General features: G+C 39.0%; 1 pseudogene; it reads left to right on the forward strand.

The window, feature by feature from the left end:
* The first annotated feature begins 17,668 nt into the window (after positions 1–17,668).
* On the forward strand, positions 17,669–17,765 carry LOC130037002 (uncharacterized; annotated as a pseudogene).
* Positions 17,766–17,966: the final 201 nt, after the last annotated feature.

Here is a 17,966-nt window from a genome sequence, read left to right on the forward strand (position 1 = left end):
TCAGAGGAACCCAAATTTCAAGCCCTTCTTTTTGCACTTAATGTCTCTTTTCCCATCAGTTCAGACTTTTCTCCCAACATTTTTTGCTCAGTGAATATAACATTCCTTCAAGACAGTTGAAGCTTGTTAGTTTTAAGAGATTACTGGGATCAATTTCCTCCAGCCATACATTAAGGTAGCAAAACACTTTTCACGTTTTTCTGTTCCCAGCCAGTCAACTACCATTTCCTGGGAAAATCTATTAACTGGTTAGTCTCAGGTCAGTCAGAAACTGCGTTCATTTCCCCCCATTTTCAACAAAGTAGTTACTGGTACCAAGCAGAATTAGTTAAATATATGTTCCTGTTAACATATCTTTGCACTTGGGATCCATGTGAACACCTTCCACCTGCCTTTTATGAAAGGTGGTCATCCAGTTTGCTTTTCCGGTGGCATTCTGTTTCTCACTATTACTCTCCACAGCTAAATGATGTGAAAATGACATATTTAGTAAATAGTATGATTGAAAGCTCCAGAAGGAATGCCAGCCCTTTCAGCTCTCTGGGTCTTATATGTAAACTGTTCTTTAGAACCTATCTTATTTTCGTATTTTTCTCTTGAATTTCATTTAGAAAAAATATTTTAACGTATTTGAAAAACATCCACCAACTATCCCATGATGATCACCAGATTTCCACTTCCCTACCCTTACCGGTTTCCTTTCCATCCATCCATCACCCCATTAACTCTCCTAGGACCATCTCTTTCCATCACAACCTTCCAGGCTCAAGGTCACCTGTTACTAACTGCTTTGGGAGTGGTGACCTAGGACTCATGTCTTTGTACGGTACCTACCGCAATGCAGCCATAACGCCATTTATAAAGTTGGTTCTTGTGTGAGCTGCAGTTAAAAGCGATGTTTAGGGAAAACTACAGACACCAGGGACCATGGAAGACCAAAGAACAGCCCCAAAAGCTAATATAATTTGATCTCCCCCCACCAAAATTTCCTCATAGCAGACTTGGCTACCTTGGGGAGTTTACAAATCCAAAGACTTACAGAGGCAATGGACCTAATTGTTGAAACACGCTAGTGAAGTGTCACCGTAACAGCAACTCTGAATATTGTTGGGATAAGTGAAATGGTACAGTTAGGGATGCTGAACAGAGGGCCTGATGACATGGTGACTTATCTTTGCATCTCCCAGGAGCTTATCTTCAGGCTTCATGCTGCAACTGTTCTCTTGGCTTTGCCCTGTATAGAGTCATCCTTGAATGACTCTGAGGGCGTTGATCACTCATCTGGTAGGTTTATTCCCCAGTGTATGTGTTCGCATCCCCCAACCTTCATTTATGGATAGACCCCCCAAACCTTTTAGTGATGTGTCTCAAGTTTGGTTATTTTCCAAAGGTGGCCATGAGGCGTAAACACAGCTTCCACGGAGAATTTTACTTCTCTTCTGGTCATCTTAGACTCATCTGCCTTCCTCAGCCTATTCCAAATTTGGACAGAATCCAGCATGTGTATGCCTAGGTAGAGGCGGGGCTTTTTAACGGCCTCTTGGCAAAGCTCAGGTTGACTTTTCTTGCGTTTCATCTAATGTTTGGAGGGCTTTTCTTCTGCCTTTACCTTGTTCCCTGGCTGCTTATACTCCTTAGCTTTCTTAGAGTTTTCTATGGTGTTTTTTATCTTCTCCTGCCCATGGCTCTTTGTCTTGCTGATCCTGCTGGAGGCAGCTTTGTGAGGTTTGCTGTTAGTCTTGGCCGTGGTCACAGGACACCTCTCACTGACTGCAGCATTAGGAACAATCCCCGCTCCCCCTAGCAAGCATTCTCGGACCTTTGGCTGGATTTTGGTCTTGGGTTCTCCCTCAAGAGGTTCAGAAGCCTCCTTTTTGTTCTTCCATTTTGCATGGGAGGTCCCCTTAGTGACACTTGAATTTTCTTGCACCTGCTTCAGAGTCATGGTGTCAGTGGTGTTCATTACCTGCAGATCTTTTCATTGATTTAGGTCTACTGGGATCGGTAGGTATCCAGAGGTTTTGAAAGCCCAGTTTTCATCTGCTCAAAATTCTTAACCTTTTGTTCCTGAGTTGGAGTTGGGGTCAGCCCCAGATTATTTTGGTCTGGAGATAATATGGGAACTTCCCCAAATTCAGGTGGTGGATTGCTCTCAGGTCTTTGAATCCTGCTACTGCAACATGTGGGCAATTTGGAAATTTGTGTCAGACCAAATGTCTGACCTGAAGGTTTCCATTCCAGGGAAGTCTCCATCCCCAGTAAATTCTTCAGTACAAAGGAAGGAAGGAAGAAATCAGTGCCTGCGAAATGAGATATTCCCTCCACAAAACTAGTGGTACAACAACTGTGCACCTACCAGCAACAGGCAAGGCATTTTTACTGGGTATTCTACGGATAATGGACAAGGCCCTGTGCTTGAAGATTGGAGGTAAATGTTGTAGTTCTTACTGTTTGTCATGTGGTGCTGTTGTTTTTTGGTTTTCTTTGTATTTGAGTTTCTGTGTAACCTAACTTTAAAAATAAGAGACTTTGGACAGAGGGATAGTCCATTTGGTAAGGCACTGGCTCTGCGCACAGCTGACCTCAGTTTGATCTTTCGTATCCCGTATGATCTCCTAAGCATCTTCAGCAGTGATCCCTAGCACAGACCCTGGACTAATCCCTGAGCACTTCGGACTGTGACACAGATTCAACCTCCTACAAACAAAAGATTTTTTTAAAGAAAAATTACAGTCTTTTCAACTAATACGTGCCATACAGAGCTTAGCATTGTAATGTATTTTACTCTCAATTTATTCACTTTCATGGAAAAATAAAAGGACGTTAATATCATAGAATAAGAGTATGAATGAAGCACTAATTCAGCATGATATTTGCGCTAAAATACAGTTTGTAGGTTTCATGATTTGAGACAGAATCTCTGAACCACAAGTGTATTCAGAACCTTGCTGTTCATTAATGGAAGGGAAAGTTAAAGAGGTCCCATTACAATAAGAGTTCTGAAACTTCTTAAGAAAATAAGAAAATATTAGTTTAAGACATGTATTTTACTTTTGGTGTGGTAATTCTGGAGGACTGCTGAACTAGACCAGTGTAAAATGTGGCATTCCCTGCCACAGAGGCTGGGTGGGATTGGGGCAATGGGTGTTGGGAGGAATAGTGGGATCCTTGGTGGTGGAGAATGGGTACTGGTGGAGGGATAGGTACTACATCTTTCTATAAATGAAATCTAAGCACAATAATTTGTAAGTCTACAACTATGCCTCATGATGTTTAACTAATAAAAATTTTAAAAATATATGAAATAACTAGGGAAAAACTGTGGCATTCCTTTGTGAGCTCCTGAAGTTTCATTATATGAAACCTAGATATCCATTATGCTATCATAACTTCCAATCTCCATTAGCAGCTCTTATGTTGAGTGTGAAAATAACATGTTGTAAAATGAGTGAGGGGAGTAAACATGAACTTAGTTTAGTTAACTTCATTTCATAAACTTAAAAATCTCAGTGTATTTAAATACCACCTGTCTATGGACAGTTTTCCTCTTTTTTGACCCCAATTTTTGAATTTTATTTCCCTCCTCTCAGTTTAACTCACCTTGATAACTCGATTCTGTGATGGGTTGAGCAGACACAGAGAAGTCGATTCCAGAGGAGGAGGTTGGTGTTTGGTTATTTGGCGGCTGGACCTCCTTCAGAACCATAACCATTTCTCTAGATGAGTTGCTGTAAGCTTGGGGGGCAGAGCCGTTTTGTCCTGTGTATGACATAGAGTCATAGGACTGCAGGCCAGAAAGGAGAGTTCCCAGAGAGCTTTGATGATTGTAATACACCTGGATTCGGTCCTGGGGGAGAAGTGACAGACTTTGACTCTGATATGGAAACTGAGATGGTGTTTTCTCAACAAGACTGGCAGAAAGTGATGGGTACACAGACAGCGTGTTGTAGGTATCTAGGGTTCTCTCATAGCGAGCTGCCTTAGACATGGAAGAGACAGCGGTGTCTTGGTCAAGGACAGTCACAGAAAAGTCTCCCATAGAAGACTTCATTTCAGCACCTCCTGAATTATACCATTCCAAAACACTAGTATAGGAAGAAGCTGAGGTGGATATATGACTCTGGTTAAACACTCCAGATAGCATTGTTGTGCTGAAATATTGGTAAAGTTAGGCACTATCCATCAGTTTTTGGAAAGAGGTGTCAGAGGCTGAGGGCAGGAGCCAAGAAGAACTACCAGCTGGAGCAGTAATCTGGAGTAATTGCAGACACTTCCTGTTAGGGAAGCTGCATCGTTCACCACGGGAAGGGAAAGCTGCAGAGTATGGGCAGTTCCCAATACAGATGGATTTTGAAAATTTTCTGTAAGGAACAAGAGGGTGATGAAAAAATTCTGTGAGACTAATAATCTCCTGCAATGCTGAGAGGAACAATATTAACTTCAAATTTAAGCCATTGAGATGCTTCTAGTACCAACAATCAATTGAGTTTCCAAAATTCCAACAATTTGGGGTGATTCAAAGCCTGGAATCTTTTGGCACTTTGTATATTTGATATCGTGCTCCCAAATAAACCCAGAACTGTAGAAGAACCAGGTGATCTTGTCCGTAACTGGATTTCATGCTTACAGATAGTTTCTCCTTACCCTAGCAATGCCTGAAGCTTGCTCTCCTATGGACTAATATGTTATTTCCTATAAGGCAAGCTTTTCCAAACTAGGAAGTCTAGGAGAATGGGTAACATTCTCTGGACAAGAAGAAACCTGAGGGCCAGAAATGACAAAGCGACTTCATGTTTTCCAATCATTTTTGTTGGGCGTGGTAAGGAGTATAGTTTGGACCAATAACTGACAGTGATCTTGGGCTCTTTCTGGCTCTACACTCTGGAGTGACCCCTTATAACATTCAGAAGAGTGTATGCAGTGACAGAGATTCAACTAGATTGGCTGTGTACAAGGCAAGTGACTCATCCCCTATCCAGTACTATCTCTCTGTCCCTTATGAATTTCCAAGTTACAGAACCTAACCATGTGGACTTTTTTCCAAGACTCTGCATGATCACTACTTTGCAGAAATGGTTAGGAAGATACCTTACTTTAATATAGGCATTTGGGGTCTTTACAACTATTACCATTGTAATCATCAGGTTTCCATTTCACTTGTGCAATGAATATCTGTTACTTACGGTTCACTTATGACTTAATCTTGTTGATGCATTGAAGGTTACGCTGAGTTTTGATCCACTTCAAAAATGACTACTTGAGTTTTTCCCAAGAAATGTTTTTGGAAGGAAAACTTTATTTAAATTCTGTGTCTTAAGTTGTTTATCTAAAATGTAGTTATTAATAACTCTAAGAATAATAATGCATACATGAATATAATTTTTCCATTTCCTGTGGTTTACATAGGAGGAAGTATAAAGAAAACATAATGAAAAATATGTATCACAGAACTGAAAAAGAAGTATATAGATATCAATGAAATCTGGGCTCTGTAGCAAGCAGCATAGTACAGTAAGTTATTGAGAGCAGACCCAAGAGTAAGCCCTGAATAACAGTGGATGTGGTCTCAAACAAAACCAAATAAAACAGTCCAATAAGGTTATTAAAAAATTGTTCCACATATACAATATGAAGAGTCTATTCTATTTTAGAAAAAAACCTAGCCAAAAAATGGAATAGAAGGTGATTTTTGAGTGCACACTTTACCAGTCCATCAAACAGAAAAGATTTACCAGTAACTGCATAACAAAAAGAAAATAGGAATAAATGTGATTGTATTTCATAGACAAGAAATGTTTTAAATGAGTAAAATACAGAAAGAAACTTCAAAAGTACAAAAAAATTATTTTCATCAATACCTTTGAATATTAACCAGCAAACAATACCTGTTAAACATAGCATAGGATTTCACTTGATCACACAAGAAACACAAAAGTTCATTTAAAAAGTGATCACAAAATATTACAAATTTAATTTCAACACCTAGATTAGAATTATCTTTTTCAGTCAGGAAAACGTTCTTCTCAATGTTTAATAAATGAGCACCAAATCCAATAAAATATCTTTAATGTAGGAAAACTCAGAATTCACAAATATGACAAAAATATGCAATTAGACATGTGAGACTTGATTTTTCTATGTCCTCTTAGGATCTAAAAACAGAAGTTGACTATTATCAAAATATTCTCATGTAAGGAAGAAAAAATCACATGAAATAATATTTGTAAATATGACAAGCACCTTTAACCTGGAACCTACTTACCACACAAATGAATCAAATCTCCTGATTCAAGTTAAAATATACCCTTTTTTTTAATTTAAATGGCAGCGAGTACATGTACTTAAAAACCAGAACGTAATAAAACCATTGAAGATTCCGTTTTCTTCCACCGCCTTAAATAAGCACTACTAGGTATTTATGGGAAGCATCACTTCTGAAGCAGGTTTATACGCCAAATTGTCAAGTACCATGTACTGTGTTCTAAGAGATAATAAGGAAAAAAGCCAGCAAGGATGGCTTTCTGAAAAACTGCTTTTCTTATGGTACCCTATTCAAGGCATAGTATACTTTCTAGTCCTGGCATTTTTTGAAGTAAATTGCTTTGACTTGTTCTCAGTGTATTTATCTCAGAATATTTAATATGTATTCTTTCTTTTTTTATTTTTAAATCTTTGGTTCTCTTCAACATTCTGTCCAAACGTTTTCCCCTTCCTTGATAATCGCTGTCTATATTCTTTCTTTCTTTCTTTCTTTCTTTCTTTCTTTCTTTCTTTCTTTCTTTCTTTATTTCTTCTTTCTTTCTTTCTTTCTTTCTTTCTTTCTTTCTTTCTTTCTTTCTTTCCTATTTTATTCTCCCTCATATCGTCTTGGATTCTATTGGTCAATATTTGAAGAAAGTGATCCCAAACTTTCTTACCTTTGAGGGCTTGCCTCTCTACCACTCAGCACTCCACACCTTCCCCATGCCCCATATTTTCTTAATACCTGGTTTAAATATAAAACTCATAGATCAATGATTATTACTGTGTAATGGCACTATATTTAAAATACTGAAGTATAAATACAAGTGGAGAGAACATTACAGAGAAAACATTCTAGTATATATTAACAGTTTTCCACAGCATCTACATTTTCTGTTTCTGTAAAAATACTGTCTCTGATTTATATTTTTTCAATGGATATAATGTAAAATTCACTATTAAAAGGAAAAAGAAACACAGAGAATCAATACTCATACATATATATATATATATGTGTATTTGAGCTTGTAAACATTTCTAAAATATAATGTAATCAATGAGCAAAAGCACTTTGTATATGAGAGAACGAAAGCCAATGTCTAAAATCACACAGCAAATGTCCAAGTCAAGCTAAAATGAGGCTTATAAAATTCTACTTGAATACTTTCTTTCATTACTACATGTTGTTTTTTATTTTACTGCTAAGTTTATGGATGATATATCTAATGAAAAGCGTTGAAATGTATTATTCCTTACCTGCCATGGTCAGAGAAGAGGAAATACCGATGAAAGGTAGACGAGAAGAGGAGACGGTACGAGAGTACGTCTGAACACTGAAGCGGCTTAAGACCAAAAGTGTCCAGTACAGATGACTGGTCACTGGTGATTGGTGATTGGTCACTGGTCACTTGCCATGATGATTCAAATTTGTTTACAAACAACTGCATGGGAACCCCAAGATTCTACCAGTTGGTAGTTGGATGGGTGGGAGAATGATGTCATAAAGTAGGCAGTTGAAAGGTAGAGGCTAGGCAATCAGGAGGTCAGATTTCCAAGAAGAAGACCGGATTGGATAGAGAGAGATGTAGAATGAAGCAGGCTAAGGAGATGGAATCCTATAAGACAGTTATAACAGTTTCACCTTTGTCAAACTCTTCTGTTAGAAAAATACTCCCATTATACTCAAGAGCTTACATATTTCATTAATAAATCAAGAAAATTACTAAAAAATCGTTTATATTGCACTGTTAAAGAAACAACATTTGGTATTACTAGTATATTTTATATAACGTTTAAAGCACAGCGGGTAGGGCATTTGCCTTACAGGAGGCCAATCCTGATTCCGATTCCTCTGCCCTTCAAGCTACCCAGAGTATCTTGTCCATAAAGCAAAAGCTTGGCAAGCTAGCCATGACGTATTCGATAGGCCAAAACCAGTGGCAACAAGTCTCACAATTTCTTGTAAGATGTTACTGGTTCCTGCTTGAGCGAATTGAGGCATCGCGGGAGCATAGTGCTACAGTGCTATGATTGAAAAAAAATGGTGATTTCTTTCAATATGACAACACTTACTATGATAAGTTGTAGATGAATCGAGATATGTTAAAATGTAAATATAATGAGAAGAAATTGAAAATGCACAGGTATCTTATTTGTACAAAACAAACAGTTGTTCTCAGTTTAAAACTGTAGAAGGTAAAGAAAAACATATGCTCATTTGTGTCAAAATTTTGCAATCTGAAAGAAAAGTTTAAAATTCAAATTACTTGATCAAAAAACAAGTAAAACCAACAAATTCTGGCAATTAATATGATAGGCAAAGAATGAATGTTTTTAATAAATTAGTGCTGTGAAATAAATCAGTATTTAGCTAGTAAACTTGTATAGAAAAAATAAGCACAAACTATGATCATATAATCTGTATTGAAAGAAGTGTAAATGACTAGTAAACACAAGAGCAATTTCCTTTTTTTAATTTTTTTTTTTTGCTTCTTTAGTGAACCACCATGAGGTACAGCTGTAGACTTACTAGTTGTTGTGCTTGGGTTTCAGTTATACAATGATTGGGTCCCATCCCACCACCAGTGCCCATTCTCCACTCCAAACAATCCCAGTATCCTACCCAAACCCCATCCCCATCCCACTCTGCCTCTTTGGTAGGGCACTCCCTTTTGTTCTATCTCTCCTTTTGGTTGCTGTGGTCTGCAGAAGAGACACTGGGTGGCAATCATGTTCCGTTCATAGACTACTTTAAGCAGGCATCTCCCTTCCTGGGCAGATCTTCCCAGCACCCTTTATTGGGTACTCCCTTCTCTATCTGTGCTGCCTTTACCCCTAGATAATGCAGCTGGCCTCTAAGCCATGGAGTGAACAACCTGGTATTTATCACAGCTGTTCTTGGGTGTTAGTCTCTTATTTTGTTACTTTATGTTACCCAGATGAATGCAACCTTTCTATGTCTGTCCCTCTCTTTCTGACTCATTTCGCTTAGCATACTATTTTCCATGTAGTACCACACAAGAACAATTTTCAAGCTCACTAGTAGACAAAGAGCACAAATTAAAATGAGAAATTAAAATTTCCCCACAAATTACAAATATTTAAAAATCAGGTAATATCTTTTCCTAAAGATGTTCAATATATCCTAGATATATCAAAAAATCTAAGAAAAAGTATGCCATGAATGTATAAAATATATGCAGATAATTTATTTGATTGGACCCCAGACTTAGTATAGGGGTTAAAGCAATTACCATGCACACAGTCAACCCAAATTAATGGCTGGCTCCACCAGGAATAACCCTTGAGCACAGAGTCAGAAGTCCCAAGCACCACATACTATGGCCCAAATACCCCCCAAAAAAGAAATATAATTTATCACTTATTACTATAAACTACAAATGTATTATAAAGTCCATTAGAAAATGCATTTTAATTTTTTAAAATGTATCAAAATGTACAGATTTCCATACCACACATATCACTACTTAGACAATGTAAGTAAATACTATTAAAAAACCATCTTCTTGGTCAATAGCAGACTATTAAGTTTGGGGACTTTCAAAAGTTATATAGGAATTAGCACCCTTAACCTTTATGTTACTCAAGAATCAGTTATATGTTTTTCTTTTCTTCCTTTTTTGTGGCGAATGGAGCGCACCCATATGTGTTCTGGGCTCACTTTTGACTCTGTATGCAGAGATCACTTCTGGAAGGCTCAGGATTCTGGGGATTGAACTCAGATTCGCTGCATACAAACCCTCTACATATAGCACTAACTATGTGGCCCACATGTTTCTTTTTTAAATAACATTTTAATAAATCATTTTAAATAATTTTTTTAAAAAACATTTTTAATGAAACATTTCATTAAAAAGATTAATGTAGTGAAATACTCTTTTAATGATTAAAGTAAATTTAAAAATTAGAATAATACTTGGTAAAGCATAGGAACACAGCAGAAATATATGATGAAATATATGATGGTATATATCTTATTTGTAAATTTGTAACTGTAACACATTGTCCTTTTCCATTTCAAGGATGAGATGAATCCATAGAGTAGATTCGTTCACTCACAATACTATATTCTCTCCTGGATGCTTTTTAAAACTACTTGCCAATGTGCCTGTTTCTAAACTTTTTGAGTACTATAGCCCTCTTTGCTATTGTTAGATGTTTCTCTTGTTTTACTTTTACTTTCTGTTCCAATCTTAATGGTATCACCGTCTACTCAGTCAACCTAGCTAAACCCTAAGGTCTCTTCCACTTTCTCCTGCACAAGTCTCTGCTTTCTGACAAAAGGGAGGACCTCGGAATGCTGACATAAATCTAATACCCAGGGCTGCAGGAGATAGTGTAGTGCTTATGGAACTTGCCTCACATGCACTCAATTTGACTCCCAGCACCACCGGATTGCCAGAGTATCAAAGGCTGTATAGCCTCAGAGGACCCCAAGCACCATGGACACGTTTTCTGAGAATTACCTGTGGGGCCCCCACACCTCCTGAGCATTGCTTTAGAGACTCTCCCAGCAACCAAAAAATATATAATGCCCCAGAAATATGTACTTGTCTTAAATAGGGACCCTCACTTGAGGTGAGGTTCACAAGGAAATATTGCATGAAAACATAAATCAAAGAGCAGGGGAGACAGTGTAAATCATGTGAGTACAGATCATATATTGGGTGAAATGTGTTAAGATTCAGATGCCCTAGTCTTCGCACCAGGGATATTCCTTCAAAACTGCCCCCAATATACTGGAAAGGTTCTAGAATATTAGATGACTGAAACTCAGTTATGAGCAACTTTGTAACTGTGTATCTCTTAGTGATTCTAATAGTTAAAGTAAAATTTAAATACACCCATCAAAGTTACCTTTTTACCACTAAATGGGAAACATACTTTCTAATACTTATCCTCACCAAAAGCTCAACAGAGTGTGATGATTGCCAAAAAGTGTCCTCCCTTGCATTTTTGTCATGATACTTATTAATACTTAACTCTTCGTTTTTTTTCCCTCTTCTCATGCCAAATCTTCCCGTCTCCCTTGCAAGCTCCTGAAACATTATCCATTCAACATTAATGCAACTTTGCCACTGCTCCTCTTGAAGTCTTGTCCACGAACTGATTCTAAAACATAACATAGCTGCAATTACAGTATTCAGGCCAAAGACAGTCATTGATGTATCTTTGGGTTTAGCATTCTTCAAGATATTGGCACACAGGTGAGTAATATATTTTTCCTACAGTGAACACAAATATATATATATATATATATATATATATATAATGTCAGAGAAACATGTACTTGTCTAAAATAGGGACACTCACTTCTGGTGAGTTTCACAAGGAAATATTGCATGAAAACGTAAATCAAAGATCAGGGGGGAGAGTGTAAATCATGTGAGTACAGATCATATATTTGGTGAAATGTGTTAAGATTCAGATGCCCTAGTCTTCGCACCAGGGATATTCCTTCAAAAACACCCCCATTTTTCTGGAAGGGTGCTAGAACATTATATGACTGAAACTCAATTATGAGCAACCTTGTAACTGTGTATCTCTTGGTGATTCTAATTTTTAAAGTAATTTTTAAATGTACCCATCAAAGTTACCTTTTTACCACTAAATGGGAAAGATACTTTCTAATACTTATCCTCACCAAAAGCTCAACAGAGTGTGACGATTGCCAAAAAATGACCTCCCTTGCATTTTTGTCATGATACTTATTAATACTTAACTCTTCGTTTTTTTCCCCTCTTCTCATGCCAAATCTTTCCGCCTCCCTTGCAAGCTCCTCAAACATTATCCATTCAACATTGTTGCTCTTTGCCACTGCTTCTCTTGACTTCTTGTCCATGAACTGATTCTAAAACATAACATAACTGCAATTACAGTATTCATGCCAGAGGCCAGCATTGATGTATCTTTGGGTTTAGCATTCTTCAAGCTATTGGCACCTACAGGTGAGTAACATTTTTTTTTCTACTGAGAACACAAAAATAAATATGCTGGTTTTTAAAGTTCTAACAGTAGTCTGAGATACCAATTAAGGATATATATTTTTAAATTTTTATTGAATATCTGTGAGTTAGACCATTACAAACTATTCATAATTTGCTTCCAGTCATACAACGATCCAACATGCTTCCCTCCACTAGTGTGAATTTCCCACCACCAATGTCCCTGGTTCCCTAAAACATCCCCCAACACCCTACCCCACCCCCAGCCTGTCTCTATGGCAGGCTCTTTAAATTCTTTCTCTCTCCTTTTAATTTTGTGCATTATGGTTCTCATACAGGTACTAAGAGGTCATCATGTTTGTTTAAGGAATTTAGTATTTTTATTGGGGGGTCACATCCGGCGATGCTCAGGAGTTATTCCTGGCTCTGCACTCAGGAATTACAACTGGCCGAGCTCAAGGAATCATATGGGATGCTGATATTCGAACCCGGGTCGGCAGCATGTAAGGCAAACACCCTACCCACTGTGCTATCGCTTCAGCCCCGGAATTTAGTATTTTTATCAGGAAGGTAAGGCTGGAGATGCTTTGAGGTATGGACATGACTGCTGCGGCTTCCATAAGTACAAGGCAGTGAGGGTGGGCTGCCCATCCTGACTCAGAGAAAGCCTAGAGATTTCAGTCACAAAACCCGCATATCCGAAATTTCAGCTGTTATATTTCAGTGAAATCCATCCTGAGACGATGTAATGAGACTAGGGCATGGTAGAGATTTTGGTTTGTGGGAGCAAGTGGCTGCCCTGAGTTCTGGTTGCGTGGGCAACAAACTAACCTGCCTCCCTCCGATTTACCCTAGTATGTTCTGCCCTGTGCAGGTCCAAGGTTAACTGTGACTTTTGATCTCTTTCAAGATTTATTTATGGGTCACTTAAGCAAGACCAATACATTAGCTTGTATAGCTGAGCCAGGGGTGGTTTGTGAACATGACTCCCTCATATCTTTTGGGCGTTTAATTTCTTGGGAAACTTAGTCCTGAGGTGTTGGGATCCAGCCAGAGGCACAGTGGAAATCTGGGGTTATCAGGCAGCATGATGGCACCGTTAGACTGTAGATACACTCACCTCGAGCGTGCAGGTTGACTTCCTGGAGGCACTGCACCCCCAGACTAATAAATATTCATTGAATTAATGAACGAATAATCAACATTTTCAAAATGTGTCACTTTATTGCATTTTAGAAGGGTAACTTCTAACAGGGAAATCATTTTCATGGTATAATCAAGACCTCCGGTTCATTCTTAATATATTTAATAAAAGCTATACATTCTGGAAATTCATACAAAGAAATTCTTTATATTATCTGTCTTCATAATCTACTTGTAAATTACTCAGATATCACCGTTTATACCACTGTTCTTAGCATAGAAATTTACAGATAGAAAGTGTTTAGTAAAAATTCATTTTGGGGGCTGGAGCAATAGCACAGGGGGTAGGACGTTTGCCTTGCACGCAACCAAACTAAGTTCGATTCCCAGCATCCCATATGGTCCCTCGAGTACCGCCAGGAGTAATTCCTGAGTGCATGAACCAGGAATAACTCCTGAGCATCGCAGGGTGTGACCCAAAAAGAAAAAAATTCATTTTGGCACTTCTGTTGAATATAGTACTGGAAGTACTTGCAATAGGAGTTATATAAAAAAAGATATTAAGGGCAGTCATGTAGGAAAAGTAGAAATCAGGCTCTCACTATTCACAGAAGACGTGATACTATATTTAGAGAATTCTAAAACCTCTACCAAAAAACTCCTAGAAACAAGAGATTTATATGAAAAAGTTGCAGGCTATAAAATGAATACCTAAAAGTCTATGGCTTTTCTATATGCAAATAATGAGTGAGAAGAAAGTGACATGAAGAAAGCAACCCATTCACAATCATGCCTCAGAAAATCAAGTATCTCAGAATCACCTTAACTAAGGAAGTAAAGGACCTATACAACAGAAAATATGAGGAAACGAAGAAATGGAAACATATCTCCTGCTTATGTATTGGGAGAATTAACATTGTCAAAATGACAATACTCCCCAAGGCATTGTACAAATTCAATTGGATCCCTATAAAGATACCCATAATATTCTTCAAAGAAGTTTATCAATCACTCCTGAAATTCATATGGAACAACAAACGCCCACGAATAGCTAAAGCAATTCTTGGGACAAAGACGATGGGAGGCCTCACCTTCCCCAACCTCAAACTCTACTACAAAGCGATAATAATTAAAACAGCATGGTACTGGAACAAAGGCAAAGCCGCCGACCAATGGAACATCATTGAATATACTGACACACACATTCAAATATATGTTCATCTAATCTTTGATAAGGGAGCAAGAAATGTGAAGTGGAGCAAGAAAGACTTCTTTAACAAACGGTGCTGGAAAAACTGGACAGCGACGTGCAATAAAATGGGCTCAAACCTCTACCTAACAGCAAGCACAAAAGTCAGATGAAAATGGGTCAAAGACCTCAACATCAGAACAGAATTCATCAGGTACATTGAAGACAAGGTGGGCAAAACCCTCCACGACATTGAAGCTAAAGGTATCTTCAAAGATAACATGCCACTGGCCAAAAAAGTGAAAACAGAGATGAACAAAGGGGACTATCTTAAATTAAGTAGCTTCTGCACCTCAAAAGAAACAGTGACCAGAATACAAAGACAATCTACAGAATGGGAAAGGATATTCACCCAATGCCTATGTAATAAGGGGTTGATATCAATGATATACAAGGCACTTGTTGAACTCTACAAGAAGAAATCATGCAACCCCATCAGAAAATGGGATGATGAAATGAACAGTAACTTTCTCAAAGAAGATACCGAATGGCCAAAAGGCACATGAAAAATGCTCTTCATCACTAATCATCAGGGAAATGCAGGTCCAACCAACAAAGAGATATCACCTCACACCACTGAAACTGACCCACATCCAAAAGAACAAAAGCTACCGGTGTTGCCATGGATGTGGGGAAAAAGGGACTCTCCTTCACTGCTGGTGGAAATGCGGACAGGTTCAGCCATTTTGGAAAACAGTATGAACGGTTCTCCGAATACTAGAAATTGAGCTCCCATTTGACCCAGCAATATCACTCCTGGAAATATAGCCTGGAGAGGCAAAAAAGTACAGTCGAAATGACATCTGCACTTGTATGTTCATTGCTGCACTGTTCACAATAGCCAAAATCTGGGGAAAAAAAAACCTAGTGCCCAAGAACAGATGACTTGTTAATAACACTTTGTTTCATCTACACAGTGGAATACTATGCAGCTGTTAGAAAAGAAGAAATCATGAAATTTGCATAAAGTGGATCAACATAGAAAGTGAAATGAGTCAGAAAGATATGGACGGACATTGAAAGGTTGTACTCATCTGTGGAATATAAAGTAACAGAATGAGAGACTAATACCCAAGAATAGAGTGATAAGGACTAGGAGGTATGCTCCAGGCCTTGGAAGCTGGCATCACATGCTGGGGGGAAAGGCAGCTCAGATAGAGGTCAGAACACCCACTAAAGGGTATTTGGAGGACCCGCTCTGGGTGGGAGATGCATGACAAAATTAGACCATAGAGCCATTCTTTCTGCCCCACCAAGATCACGATTTGACCCCCACAAGAGGCTATTCGGCACGACCACAGCACCAGAGGCACGTGGAACCAATTCAGAACCCAGAGGCTTTTGGCAGAAATGTGACTGAACTATGCATTAAGCTATGGCACCATTCTCCCTCAGGTGGGAAAGGGTATTTGTCGCTTCTGCCTTTCTCCCCACTGGCGGCACGATTCCCACCACCTCAGAGACTATTGGACAGCCAGGTATGAGCTAGGGTGACAGGGCAACTACATCCTCATGGGATTGGGGGTGAGGGGTGAAACCAGCCCATTCGTCCTGCCAGCCAAGACCATGAGTTGCCCACCACGAGTGGCTCTCTGGCATGCCATGGCCCCAGAGAACAAAAGAGAATGCCCTGCCACAAAGGCACGTTTGGGGGCATGGTGGGAGGAATACTGGTATCATTGGTGGTGGAGAACGATTTCCTTGAGCAGGCACCAGTTACATCTCCATTCGTCCTAGCCCTCAGATTTTAGCAAGTACCACATTGGAGGTTTTTTCACGGTCAGGGAAATGAGATACTTCATTGTTTCTGGGTTTTTGCATATAGAATACACCACGGGTAGCTTGCCAGTCTCTGCCATGTAGGCAAGATATGCTTGGTAACCTGCCATGTTCTCCGAGAAAGAGAACTGGACAATATGAGTTGTTGTCTTATCAACAAGATCCAGTCTCTGGATCTTGGCCATTGATGGAATTACATGGCTCCAGAGGCAGTCCGGGGGTGTAACCCTTAGCTACTGGAAGATGGGGGATCTGGATGGAGGAGGCCCATTCTTGGTCCGAGCAGACTTGAATATCTCAGCCCCGGGTCCCGCACACCTGGGTTAATCTGCCAGTTCTTCATGCATGAGGCTCCTTCAAGTGTGGTGAGAGTGGTCTTAAGCATACCTATTGCTGGTTGCAGAGGTCTTCAGCTGTCAGGTCTCTGCTCGGGGTGGTGAGGGAAACACAACCCACACACTCCAAGGGGCCCTGGTGAGGAAAGCCAGGTGCGGCGTCAGGAGACCGTCATTTCAGAGATACTTAGACTTAATTTTAGATCGAAAAGTACACATCATTCAAACAGTTGTATGTGCTTAGTAATAAAATATTACACACATGTTCAATCACCTAAGAAAGCCCATTCTGCTCAGGGAACTAGATTTTTAATTACAGGTCTGTTTTGCCCATGTGGAATGACTGAGAATCACTATGAGTAGATATAAAACTCAGTATACACACAAAGATGCACACAGGTTACTTTGAGTCATCTGTGTTGTTAATGTGTCTTGGCCATTAAACTACATTGAGACCCCTTTTATGTCCTTTACAGGAGCCTCATGAGTCTCACCTTCCCTTCAAGTTGAACTTGTAATAAGGTGGAATGAAATCATCAATATGCTTCTCACCTCTTCCTTCAGGAGAAAAATCCTACTTACTTTCAAGGTGGTCAAAGTGCGGACAACGCAATCCACTGTTTTCTGGAGATGTACACGGGACCGAGGTGAGAATATCAAAAGGCTCCAGTTTAATTTTCTTAATGAAGGTTTCAGGGTAGAGCATTAAACAAGACTGATACACCACCTTCCAAAAGAATTATTTTGCAAAACTTATGCCCTGGGTATGGTAAAAGATAATATGGTAAAAACCAGACTTTTCCTTCTGGGACATTAATGTTCTAAATTTATCACTTCAAGCTGCTTTGAAATACCTTCCTAGATTGGGAATCACTGTCTGCCATAGGAGTGAGTAAGGACAACACTCAAAGAAATCAGAAGAGAAAAATAGGGAAAAAAATCAGCTCTTATACTCAGTTTGGCAACACATATACTAAAATTGAAATGATACAGAGATTAGCATGATCCTTACACAGAGATGACAGGCCAACTTGTAAAGTGTTCCATATTTTTGTTGCATTAAGAATTAACAGGGCTACTTTAAGCTAAGACAAGCCCCACAAATACTCAAAATTTCGACATAAAGATAGCAAAAATCCCCATCACAATGATCTCTCTCAATGTCAATGGACTAAGTACACCAATTCAGAGGCACAGGATGGCAGGATGAAATAGAAAACTGAACCCAACATTCTGCTGCCTGCAAGAAAAATA

Source organism: Sorex fumeus, unplaced genomic scaffold (assembly GCF_029834395.1).
Source record: "Sorex fumeus unplaced genomic scaffold, SorFum_2.1 ptg000070l, whole genome shotgun sequence".
NCBI classification, from domain to species: domain Eukaryota; kingdom Metazoa; phylum Chordata; class Mammalia; order Eulipotyphla; family Soricidae; genus Sorex; species Sorex fumeus.